Source organism: Notothenia rossii (assembly GCF_949606895.1).
Source record: "Notothenia rossii genome assembly, chromosome: 9".
NCBI lineage: Eukaryota > Metazoa > Chordata > Actinopteri > Perciformes > Nototheniidae > Notothenia > Notothenia rossii.
In genome coordinates this window covers 42900537-42912376 of record NC_136907.1, presented here as the reverse complement: position 1 = coordinate 42912376, position 11840 = coordinate 42900537, and the positions used below count along the sequence as shown (strand labels likewise).

Sequence of the window (11840 nt, the reverse complement as noted above, 5' to 3'; positions counted from 1 at the left end):
TGGGGTAGTTTGACATTTCATATAGGGTGCTCAAACATTTAGGGTTTCCCATTAATGTACCGGTCGCTACAGTGGAATTTTGTACTTCAACAATCCCCATGCATATACATAACGTACCCGCAACTGTTACAATGAAGGCTCGATAATCAGCTCAGGGCATATAGGTGTAAGCAGGGGTAAAGTGCTATTTTAATAGGTGGTGTGTGGACCTCACATAGGGGGGTCTGGGGGCAAAGCTCCCCCGGGAAGATTTATTTTTAAATATTGAAGTTAAATGCATCAATCTGGTGCACTTTGAGAGCAAAATGAAGAGATCTATGGATACATCTCTCAACACCTATATGAAACAGAACTGTTAACAGATTTCCTTTTTCTTTATGGATATTTTACAAATCACCCTTTTAAAATGTATTCTTTTTTTACTGTCATATAGTATTTCATACCTGTTTTTAATTTATTCTCTTATTTTTTTATAACTATAACGATCATATAAACGTGTGCCTCGGAAATAATTGTTTACATTAATGGTGACCAAAACGTTTGAGACCCACTGAGATAACACTGAGAGAGTCTTTTAGCTCACTGAGTCTCTCAGTCTGACAGGAGAGGACTCTCCTCCACTTTGTTGTTGAAAAACTCCTTATATCCGTTAGCGTAGCTCGCTACCACCAGAAGCTAACAACAACGATCTCCGGTACCGGTGCACTCTCTCTCGCTCGCGCACGCACACAAAATGGCTTTTTTCACACACACACAGAGCCGAGCTTTAATGAAACACAGAGACCCAGACGTAATAGTACTGTACTGTACCATATCATTTTCAAATCAATAATTTTTCAAATTATGATTTTTTTTTTTTTTAATCTTTTTTTTTTGTTTTAATAACCATTTTTCCTCCTGGTCTCTCGCACCCCCCCTTGTCATGCCTCTGGCCCCCCCACTTTGGGAACCACTGCTCTAAAGCAACTACACTGAAAAAAGGGGGACTGGCCATCTGTTGGATTTATCCAAGCCTATTGTGTGAATGTTATACAATTTCCTCATGTTCCGAAGCAACATGTAATAGTATTGTTAGAAATTAAAATCAATGTTTTAATGGGGAAATGTAGTTTAAACATGCCATCAGTTTTAATGCTCTTTTATACTGAAAAACCAGAAATTCTTGTGCACAAGCAGTTAAGCTTTTATTCTGAAAATCCTTCATCTACGGTTAGCATGTGGCTAATATACGATTTCCTAAAGAGGTGAATTTAGTAGCGAAATGATATGGAGTGGTGCAAACCGAAGCCTACTGATTTAACACTACAACTATAGATGTCGAGATACTACCATGCTGAATATTAAATGAAGGTACAGTTTATTTGAATACATTATTGTTTACAGACGAGAGTAGCATGTGACAACATCCGGAATGACCGGAAACCAAACGAGCCGAGAAGTATTGTTTAGAGTATTGATTACAGCGTTTAGAATGTGTTAAATGAAAAGTGATGAAAGAGAATATGAGGAGAAACGGCGTGTTGAGCATATATTGAATGTGAAAAGAACCTATCCTCTGTTTAAATGCAATAACGGACATTGGAGACGAGGTGAGCCGGCTGGCGGGGAGGAGCCAGCAGAGGATATATAAACAGCACCGGAGGAGAGATCCATTCTCTTCTCTACCCTATCGAGAAGAGCCAGATCACAGCTGTTTTTCTGCCGGAACAATATTCTGTCTGTAACACTACCGCGCCTCTTTTTAAATTAAAGTACCCAATTGAACTTTCACAGAGACTCCATTTAGTCTCCTATTTTAAAGCTTCTCTCCTGGTCGGGAGAATAACGAACACAGTTAACAATCTGGTGAGTTCCCTGACGTGATCTCGCTGACCGAGGAGAGAAAACCAACCGGCTGTTTCCTGGAGACGCTTGCAGCCATTCGACACACAAGAGCTCAAATCAATCGGTAAGAAGATGCCTGTTATGACAAAGATTCTTCACTAGTTAAACTAGGCAAAGTTAGATTTGTGTGTTTGATGGCAGCCGGCTGATCCTGAAAATAGCCGTGCATTTTAATGTTAAAACAACCCAAATTGATAAAATAATCACTCTAAAACCACGAGGCGTTGTTTTGTCACAAGCAGGGTGAGTTCACATTTTCTTTTGTTCCATTAACCCTGCATGCTATTAACCACGTGTGGGTGTTGAATTTTAAATATATAGTGTGTGGACATTGTACTTCGGATAGGTGCCTTGCTGCTTTCACATGGGTGTCTCTTGTTACGATTAATAGTTAGCTAGCCTATGACGTAAGGGTATATAGCCCATTTGACGACTTTTTGTTAAGATCTGGAGACATAGCGAATCGGTTAAGGGCCGAGAAAGTGAAAACCAGCGGGGCATAGTGAATCAGCTAAGGGCTAAGACCGAAGTCAGTGCTTTAAAGAAAGTCCTTTTCAAGAAAGGCTTGGTTAAGGTCTAAGCCTTTATCAGTGGTTAAAACTGTTCTGTTTAAAAAAAGATATTGCGGGTGGGTTACGGTAATCGGAGTTACAGCAGCAGTGCAGTAATAAGACGACGGTCTATTATCAGTGGCTGATAGGTCTCCATATTAGTCCCAGTTTGGCGTGTCCAAATAGCAACAGTTAACCATAGTCGACTATAAAGTCAAATATTACGTGAACAGGTTTATAGCTAGTGCGTAAGGGTTCCTAACTTTAAGTGATGATATCACTAAGATAAAGCCCATAGTCGACTATAAAGTCAAATATTACGTGAACAGGTTTATAGCTAGTGCGTAAGGGTTCCTAACTTTAAGTGATGATATCAATAAGATAAAGCCCATTTTTTTCATAGTAAACTAGATAGAAATGTGGTTATTTTAAACTAAGTGTTGTTTTGGCTTGTATTTCAGGGTTTATGATACCACACCAGTGGTTTACTTTGTTACTGTTCGTTTAAAGATCACCTAGCCATTGTTTAAACTCCCACCTGAGAGCCGCATGGACAAATCTCTTTGTCTACAGGTCAGAGTGCGAAATAATCGGGTGCCATCTTGTTTACACCCCACATGTGGAAAGACAAAGACAGGGCAATCGCCATTTCGTGAAATGCAAATTCAATTTGCTCCTTTTGCTTTGAATTTGCATTTACACAGAGCATCCACCAATTAGAAGTAGCAGAGTAGAACATTTAGCAGACTATTTTTGTAATTATGAGAAGGATACAGATTACAAGTGATGTTGTTCCCCCACACAGAAAACTATTGTGTCCACACAACTAGTGAGGTCAAGATGTGACGGAGCGACAGAGACTGGCCCAACATTTTCCAGCCAGTACATAGATAGACCCCGTCAGAAGACCGGGGCTGTGTTTAAAGGGGAACTTCATTTATTCTTAGCCAGAAGTGCAGTTTTTAATCAAACAATTATGTGATTTATGGAGTCAGATTACATTTTTCTCATAAACACAATTTTATAATCGGTCTGAAGTATCTGTTTTAAGGCATGAGCCGCAGATTAAATAACATAACACTGATGAAGAAGTTGTAGGGTTTTTACAACAGTTTCAAGAATCAGTCTTTATTTATTTATTCTTGAGTAACTTTACTGATTTATAGTGTAGTGCGTAAGGCAATATCTCATTATGAGTGAGGAGCACCAGCCCTTCATGCAGGTCACCCTCTGTGAGAATAGTTCATATTTTCCCTCCAGTTTGGAGACAGATTATTTTATCATATGTTAGTTCAGCAGTGTCAACCAATCCTCTAATCCTAGAGTTATTGAGACGCATTAGCGACACCAGGGGTATTGTTTTTCGCAGCAACGATGATGCATAATGCCATGACAAAAGCCATTATTGAAACAAAGCCATTATTGAAACAAGTAAACTATTAGAAGTGCTAATGGAAAATGTTTTGTGAATATGCATTTATGCCATCAGAAAGCCATACATCATATGATATTTTTGTACGCCTTGTGGGTACACGGAGAAGTTATATTTATTTAATGCAACGTTATGGGTTTTACATGTCCTGTTCAGAATAGGGTAATCATTGCAATATTAATTGAGCACTTTATGCTCAAAGGAGGGAGTGTCATGATTATACAGATATGTTGATTTCAGTGACGTAGTTAATAAATAATAACATGTAGTCAACAATAGGTCATAAAACAACAAGAGGTATGCCAAAGCTTGGGCCTTCTCCAAGGAGGGAGTGGTCCCGTTTTAGATATTAGACAAATAGAAGTGGATGAATATGTCAGAACTCTAGTAATATTATGCAAGTTTTGTCTACACAGCAGGCTAGGAAAACTACAGAGATACCAGACGAGACACCAGAAGAGACTCCTGTTAGGCCAGGTGATTGGGTGAGGGTGAAGGTTCACAAAAGACAGTGGGCTCATCCCCGGTGGACGGAAGCGTGAAAGGTTGTAACAAACTTCACACGCGCTCCGGTTTAAAGGTAAAGAAAAAGGAGCAAATTGACACCACCTCACACATTGTCACCCTTCACTGGCAACTTCCAGAACATTATTGGGAGTTAGGACTGATTTGGCAGAGCTGGAACAAAACAATAAATAGAAATAAGATAAAGATAGAAACAGCTCAAAAGACAAATTGTCTATAGATTTTTATAGATTGTACATTAATGTGAAAACCTATTTTTTTGTTTTACATCTGAAAAAGAGTCCAATTTTTTGTATGTTATTTTTGGACTCATTATTTAAATTCTGTAACGGACACAACCAGGGATAAAATAGAGATGAGGACGAGAACAAAGCCAAACCAATTGTGGGGTCCCCTAGGGATAAGAGTAAACAGGCTACTAACCCAAAAGTACAGCTTTGTACGTACAAACTCTATGAACAAAATTTCCTAGCAGACAGTGGCGACATTGCAGATATGTCCAGTCACCAAAGTTACTTATGTTCTAAATAACAGTGAGATTTAAAGTGATGGAGAAAATATGGAGACGTTCCTTTATAGTGTGTGAAATATGTGGTGCTTGAAGCAACTAGGTATTTAAATTTATGGAAGAAAGTGGTTTCCTGAAAGAGTTAATTGGAGTAAACATGTTACAGTGGGTGAAAACAATGTTTAGGGATATGGTACAATTATTAGAAAACATTAACTGGGTTTAGATGACATTTAACATCAAAGAAAGATAGTATGGTTAGGAAAATAGAGTGGGAAAGATTGGATTTATTTTACCTCAGTGTGTTAGAATTAACTATAGATAATGCGTCCCGAGATCTCTCTCTCTATCTCTCCGCCTGTCAGAACGCTACGACCCCAACTTCCAAGCAGACAAAAGACCTCACCACGGAAGACTCCTCCTCCTCCATCGAACAGACAGAGAAGCAGAGCTGAACCATCTCCACCTGAGGAATCCAGAACTACAGGTGACATAAAAAGGCACACTCTCATCCAGTGGCGTCAATTCAGCCAAAGCTAAGGTATGGCAAGGTTACTAGTCACATGACTTAACTACAGTATCAATCAATATACATGCCCAGCAAATAATCATAACAAAAGTGACAAGTCTGCTATGTAGCTTTTCTGTGTGGTTAGGAAAATTTGAACTTTTTCAAATGCAGCCTCACTCACATCCCGCTAGGGCAAGTAACTATGGACACAAACACTTAACTACGCACGTCAATCAATCAATTCAGTCAAATGCGCCGTTACGCATCCGTTTTCAGCACCATGGATAGCAAGCGGCAGGGTTAGACAGCAGTAATAGCCTTTCTGACACAATTTCACTCTTTCTGTTCACTTCATTCACTATGTAATTGCAACAATATCACGTGAACATACCAGGTAAACTGCTGTAAACTGTTAAAGTCCAAATATAAAGAGGAGAGGGAGGGAGGGAGGGAGGGAGAGAGTAGAGGGAGGGAGGGAGAAGAAAAGAGAAAGAGAAATCATATTAATAAGATGTTTGGGTATCTTACTTTGAGATGAACTTTATTAATTATTCCACAAGTGGATAACGGCGGGTCCTCAAAGCAGCAAAGTTATTGACGAGTTCATCTGCGTCCAGGGATTTTACGACAGCAGGCTCAACAGCCATCAACATGAGGTTTGTGAGCCTGTCATCGCTCATGGTGGTCCGCAGGTAAGTCTTGACTCTTTTTAAAACGGAAAAGAATCTTTCGTTGGATGCAGTGGAGACAGGAATTGTTGCTGCGATCTTGAATAGCTTGATGACCTCTGAAAAAGCGACAGACATGGTCTTCAGTCGTGTCAAAGCCAGCATTATGTTTTTCTCCTCCTCCACGTCCTCCTTCATCTCAAGTTCAAGGAAAGCTTTTGCTGTGTGACACTGGGAACTGAGAAGGGTGGTGTCGATCAGTTCATCATAGAGTTGTGCAAACTGTTCCATTTTAACTACATCCATGAAATGGGGAGATGAACAATCAAATGCCTGGATAGCATTAAGTAGCTCATCATTATCTGTAAATCGGCGATCTAACTCAGAGATGAAGCGGTCCAGTGTTTCAAAGTATAGTCTTTTTTCTTGGTCATCTCCTGTTTGTCTCTGGCCACTGGATGATCCGACAATAAACCCTGCCAAGGCTTTGGACACACTCCGTGCTCTTGCTGGTCGCAGAGGGGCAGTGTCGCTGCTTGGGAGGCCGAGCTCTGTGGAAAATGCCTTGGCTCTGCTCAGTGTGTCCTGGTACTCTTTATCTGACCTCATCTTTTCCAGCTGGGCCTTAGTACTCCGTATGAGGTTGGAAGCCATCGTGATTGCAATGTCTTTTGTCTGAAGCTGTTCAGACAGTCCATAAGTGAGATTTAAGATTTTTTCTAGGACATGAAGACGCACAACAAAAGTGACTGTCAGCATATTTGTCCGAAGTCCAGCAGCTTCAGTTGAACCCTCTGCATGAGCGTCAATAGTGGCATCTAACACAGCTAGTATAGCCTCGTAGCGCAGTTTTATCTTCTGTAGAGCCCTATACCAATACAGCCACCGAGTGGGACAGGTGGGCTCCAAGTGCAGTATTTTGTTGTGTCCCAACTTCTTTTGAGCCTCAATGAAAAGCATGTGTCTGGTATTGCTATTTGCAATACAAGTATATAGTGTTTGAACAACACCAAAAAACTCTGCCATCTCTGGTATTTCAGTTATCGAGCTCACAAGCACAAGATTTAGTCTATGTGCATGACAGTGTATATACGCTGCATGCGGCACTTTTTCACGTATTAAAGCCTGCACTCCACGCACATTACCCCGCATAACACTTGCACCATCGTAGCATTGTGCAACACACAGCTGAATATCTAAACTCGATAATTCCTTTATTATTTTCTGGGCCAGGGATTCAGCTGTCAGGTCCTTCATGTGATAGGTTCCAATGGCTCTTTCCTTTATAATCCCGTCATGTACATAACGGATCAAAATGGCCAGCTGCTCCTTCTTAGACAGGTCTTTCGTTTCATCCACTAACACTGAAAAGTACCGTGCTTCTCCTACTTCATTTATGATTATACTTCTGATATTTTCCCCAATAACTCTCACAATATCATTCTGGGCTTCTGGGGAAGAATAGTGCGCATACCTGCGTTCCTGTTTGCTTTTCACGTTCCTGTCATCTGTTGCAATAACGTCCAAAAGTTCAAGGAAATTTCCTTTATTTTCATCCTCATCTCTCTCGTTGTGGCCACGGAGAGGGAGGGCCTGTCTTCCCAGAAATGACGTGATTTTGAACAAGGATTTGACGTGAGCCCGGTTCTCCTGCACCTCATCTGTCCTGTTTGCGTCAATCCGACTTGCGATGGATTCCTTATGTCCGCTGATCACAGCCTTAAAGTTAGACCACGCTAATGCAGCACAATTGTGTCTACTGCTCCCTTGATGATCCCGGAGATTTTTTTTCATGTTCTTCCAACATGTGTATCCAGTGTCTATGAACACACGCAGTCCATGCCTGTCACCTGTTAAAGTTGAGGCTCTTCCAAAATGACGGCATGCAAAGCAATAAACTGCATCTTCTTGCGCAGAATATTCAACCCAGTCATATTCCTGATACACACTGACATTAAAGCGTCTTCCATTTCTAGTTGGGAAGTGGGTCAAACGAGGACGCCTGAGTCCGTCTGTTTTACATCCACTAATATCCTTCTTCTCTGCTCCAGTTGACCCAGAGGCTGCTACTGCTGCTGCACCCGGGCCTTGACCTTCCTTATCGCTGTCCACGTCTGATCCAGCTCTTTCAATCTGAGAAATTGGTGGGGACTCAGACTCGGATTCAATTCGAGAAGTCGGTGTGGACGAGTTCTCAGCCTCCATGCATGTAGTCTCCATCTCCCTGTTAGCATCTGCATCCCCGGCGCAGGTGCTGGAGTGGCTAACAGCCTCGTTAACAGCTTGAATCCCACCTTCACTACCTGGTCCTTCTCCCTCTGCTGCTGGGGCAACATTGGAGCCATCACCTTCACCTGCCTTTTTTTTGATAAAAAAAGATTCTAAAGTTCTTTGCTTTCTTTTCATTTTAGTTAATTAGCTTAGCCGAAAAATAAAAAAAACCGCGATAACATGACCCGCTCTGACCTCCGGCGGCTTCTCGTCAGGAGATACCACATTTCAAGATAGGGAGGGGGGATACGTTACGATAAGTATTGGGAAAGATAATATCTAGACTAGAGAAATCGATTGTGTTGTTCTGATTTTCATTTGTATTTAATTTATATGTATTAAATAATAGAATAATCAATACAAATTGACACAGAGTAATTCCATAAATTTATTTTTTTAAAACGAACATTTACATTTTCCCCTGGAGTCAAGGTGTGGCAGCTGCCATACCTTGCCATACCCAATTGACGCCTCTGCTCTCATCGGTCCCCCACAGGACATGAAGTTCCAAGCTGAGCCACAAGATTTGGACACAAGAGCAGAGTGTGGGACATGAGAGCAGAATACGCCCTCCCTGCAACAAAGTAGAGACTAAAGGAGGAGATGAAAAGCAAAGCAAATGGGACACTGAAAAGAGTTACAGCGGAAGGGTCCAAGCGCAGATGGACTGAGGAGAAGGTGGACGGAGAAGAGGACAGGACGGAGGAGTTGGCATGGTCCGGCAGAACGTGAGGGGGTCGTGGCTTGACAACCAGAGGGGGAGAGAAGGAAAACGGGAGTGAGTGAGTTTACACATAAACACACTTATTCACCAACAAGAAATACGTAAAGAAAAAGGTTTATTAGCCATGAATTAATCAATTGGTGAATTTATAAAGAAAGAAAGAGGAAACTATTAAATAACCCTAAAAAAACACTGAGGGTAGAACATATTATTCAATCTTTTCATCATATGAACAAATTATTCTTTAAGAGTTTTTTTTATTCATGTGTGAATTTGGGTAAGATTTAATTTGTTACTTTATTTATATGGAAAATGTTAAAGGTAGAGCTAGTACCAAGCCAAAGATAGTATTCCAATCTAGAGTATTGATTTCTCCATTGTAGCATGGTTATTACCTCAGGAGGGAAGATTAAGGTGGAAATAACATTTGTTTTTTGTCCAAGATGTAGAGTTTTAAAAAGACAAAAGAGAGATTGCACATTTTAATTTAAAAAAACTAATATAATTGGGAGTAATACATGGGGGGCCTTGGATCACTCATTGTGATGGTGCATATTTTACAACAAATATCGTTCAGGGAGAAGGGGTCGCTCGACCCACCCTGCAGATGTTTTAAATCTTACTTGCAGCTTCAGAGGGAGCGCACGGCACCAGAGTATGAGTTTTAAAAGACAAGCGCCACCAGCTCCTAAAGGTCATCCATTCACCAGATGACCTGACATTTAGAGATGTTATTTAAAGGAGAAACATATCTGCCATAGGTGTAAATTCCTGAATTGAACTGCAAACCATTAATGAAATGACTTCTGTTTTAAAGTTCTTGTTAAAGGAGGGAGTAATTATCACATGCTCTAGCACCCAAGGTTCTGTTAAAGGGGTTAGCATAGCTATTTAAGTAGACAAGAATTGAAAATAAATTAGTATAATGAGTTATTGATATTCCACTGGTTCTCACACCATTTCAGGGACTTTATCACTGCATTAGAACAGACCACCCAAAGGTAATGAGAAGGAACTTTTAAGTGATGAAACTCTACAACTGTTGTAACTGACCAAAATCTTCTCCCAGAAATGACTGTCTAGAATGCCGTACCCCAGAGTAGAACGTACCGATTGATCACGACGGCCCCTTCTAGAGAACATATTACTTTCATACCTTAAATGGTATGAAAGGAGGGAGGGTAAATTTCTCATGAGGAGATAATTACAAATGCTAGCAGAACAAGACGACCCACCCCCGTATTCAGATGTTGATGACAATGATGAGTTAGTTTAAATGATATGGATGTTCGGAGATGAGATTGATCAATGAATGTCCAGCTGATGTGATTCTTTACATTATGAAATCATGTGAAGAAGTGAGCAAAATAAAATGCTAAAATGGAGTATATTTTTATTTCAATTTATATTATACTATTCCAAGATAGTGTATTTTTATTTTCAATTTATTTTATACTATACCAAGATGGTCTATTTTATTGCTATTCTAAAATGGTTTATTTCTTTTCACTTTGTAAAACAAGTGCCTTAACACTGAGCGTGGTATGAGAACGGTTTCTGTGAAAGGAGGGAGGAAGAAATGTTCTGATACCAAGCCATTGCTGCTATTTTGAAGAATGATATTGAATGTAAACACTAGAAGTTATGCACAAGGGAAAACTTTTATGTTTGAACACAGACAAGAATTTATTTTGTATTTTTGTAAAGCCGGCTGTAAAACCATTCCATTTGATTGTATGTTTGTTAATATGAAATATGTAATATGCAAAGTTCAGATGAAGAACTCATTGATTTCAGTATTATACACACCTTTTAGGTGTGTAAGGAGGGACTGTTAGAAATTAAAATCAATGTTTTAATGGGGAAATGTAGTTTAAACATGCCATCAGTTTTAATGCTCTTTTATACTGAAAAACCAGAAATTCTTGTGCACAAGCAGTTAAGCTTTTATTCTGAAAATCCTTCATCTACGGTTAGCATGTGGCTAATATACGATTTCCTAAAGAGGTGAATTTAGTAGCGAAATGATATGGAGTGGTGCAAACCGAAGCCTACTGATTTAACACTACAACTATAGATGTCGAGATACTACCATGCTGAATATTAAATGAAGGTACAGTTTATTTGAATACATTATTGTTTACAGACGAGAGTAGCATGTGACAACATCCGGAATGACCGGAAACCAAACGAGCCGAGAAGTATTGTTTAGAGTATTGATTACAGCGTTTAGAATGTGTTAAATGAAAAGTGATGAAAGAGAATATGAGGAGAAACGGCGTGTTGAGCATATATTGAATGTGAAAATAACCTATCCTCTGTTTAAATGCAATAACGGACATTGGAGACGAGGTGAGCCGGCTGGCGGGGAGGAGCCAGCAGAGGATATATAAACAGCACCGGAGGAGAGATCCATTCTCTTCTCTACCCTATCGAGAAGAGCCAGATCACAGCTGTTTTTCTGCCGGAACAATATTCTGTCTGTAACACTACCGCGCCTCTTTTTAAATTAAAGTACCCAATTGAACTTTCACAGAGACTCCATTTAGTCTCCTATTTTAAAGCTTCTCTCCTGGTCGGGAGAATAACGAACACAGTTAACAGTATTGAGTAGAATCTACATTTTATGTGGAGAGAGTAAACGTGTTTAGGTCATGTTGGGATAAAATGAGTCAATCAAATAAATGTATCAATTCCACCGCAATATACCCCGCGAAATCGCGCAATGCATTTCTTTGTGGAAGAAGACAGCAGCAAGGAAGGCAG

At 40.1% G+C, this 11840-nt stretch overlaps 1 long non-coding RNA gene across 1 annotated transcript; it reads left to right on the top strand.

Moving 5' to 3' along the window:
• The first annotated feature begins 1084 nt into the window (after positions 1 to 1084).
• Positions 1085 to 11607, top strand: LOC307018145. The gene is made up of 2 exons (XR_013802343.1): positions 1085 to 5387; positions 8847 to 11607. It is a non-coding gene; the product is annotated as an uncharacterized lncRNA (long non-coding RNA).
• The last annotated feature ends 233 nt before the right edge of the window (positions 11608 to 11840 follow it).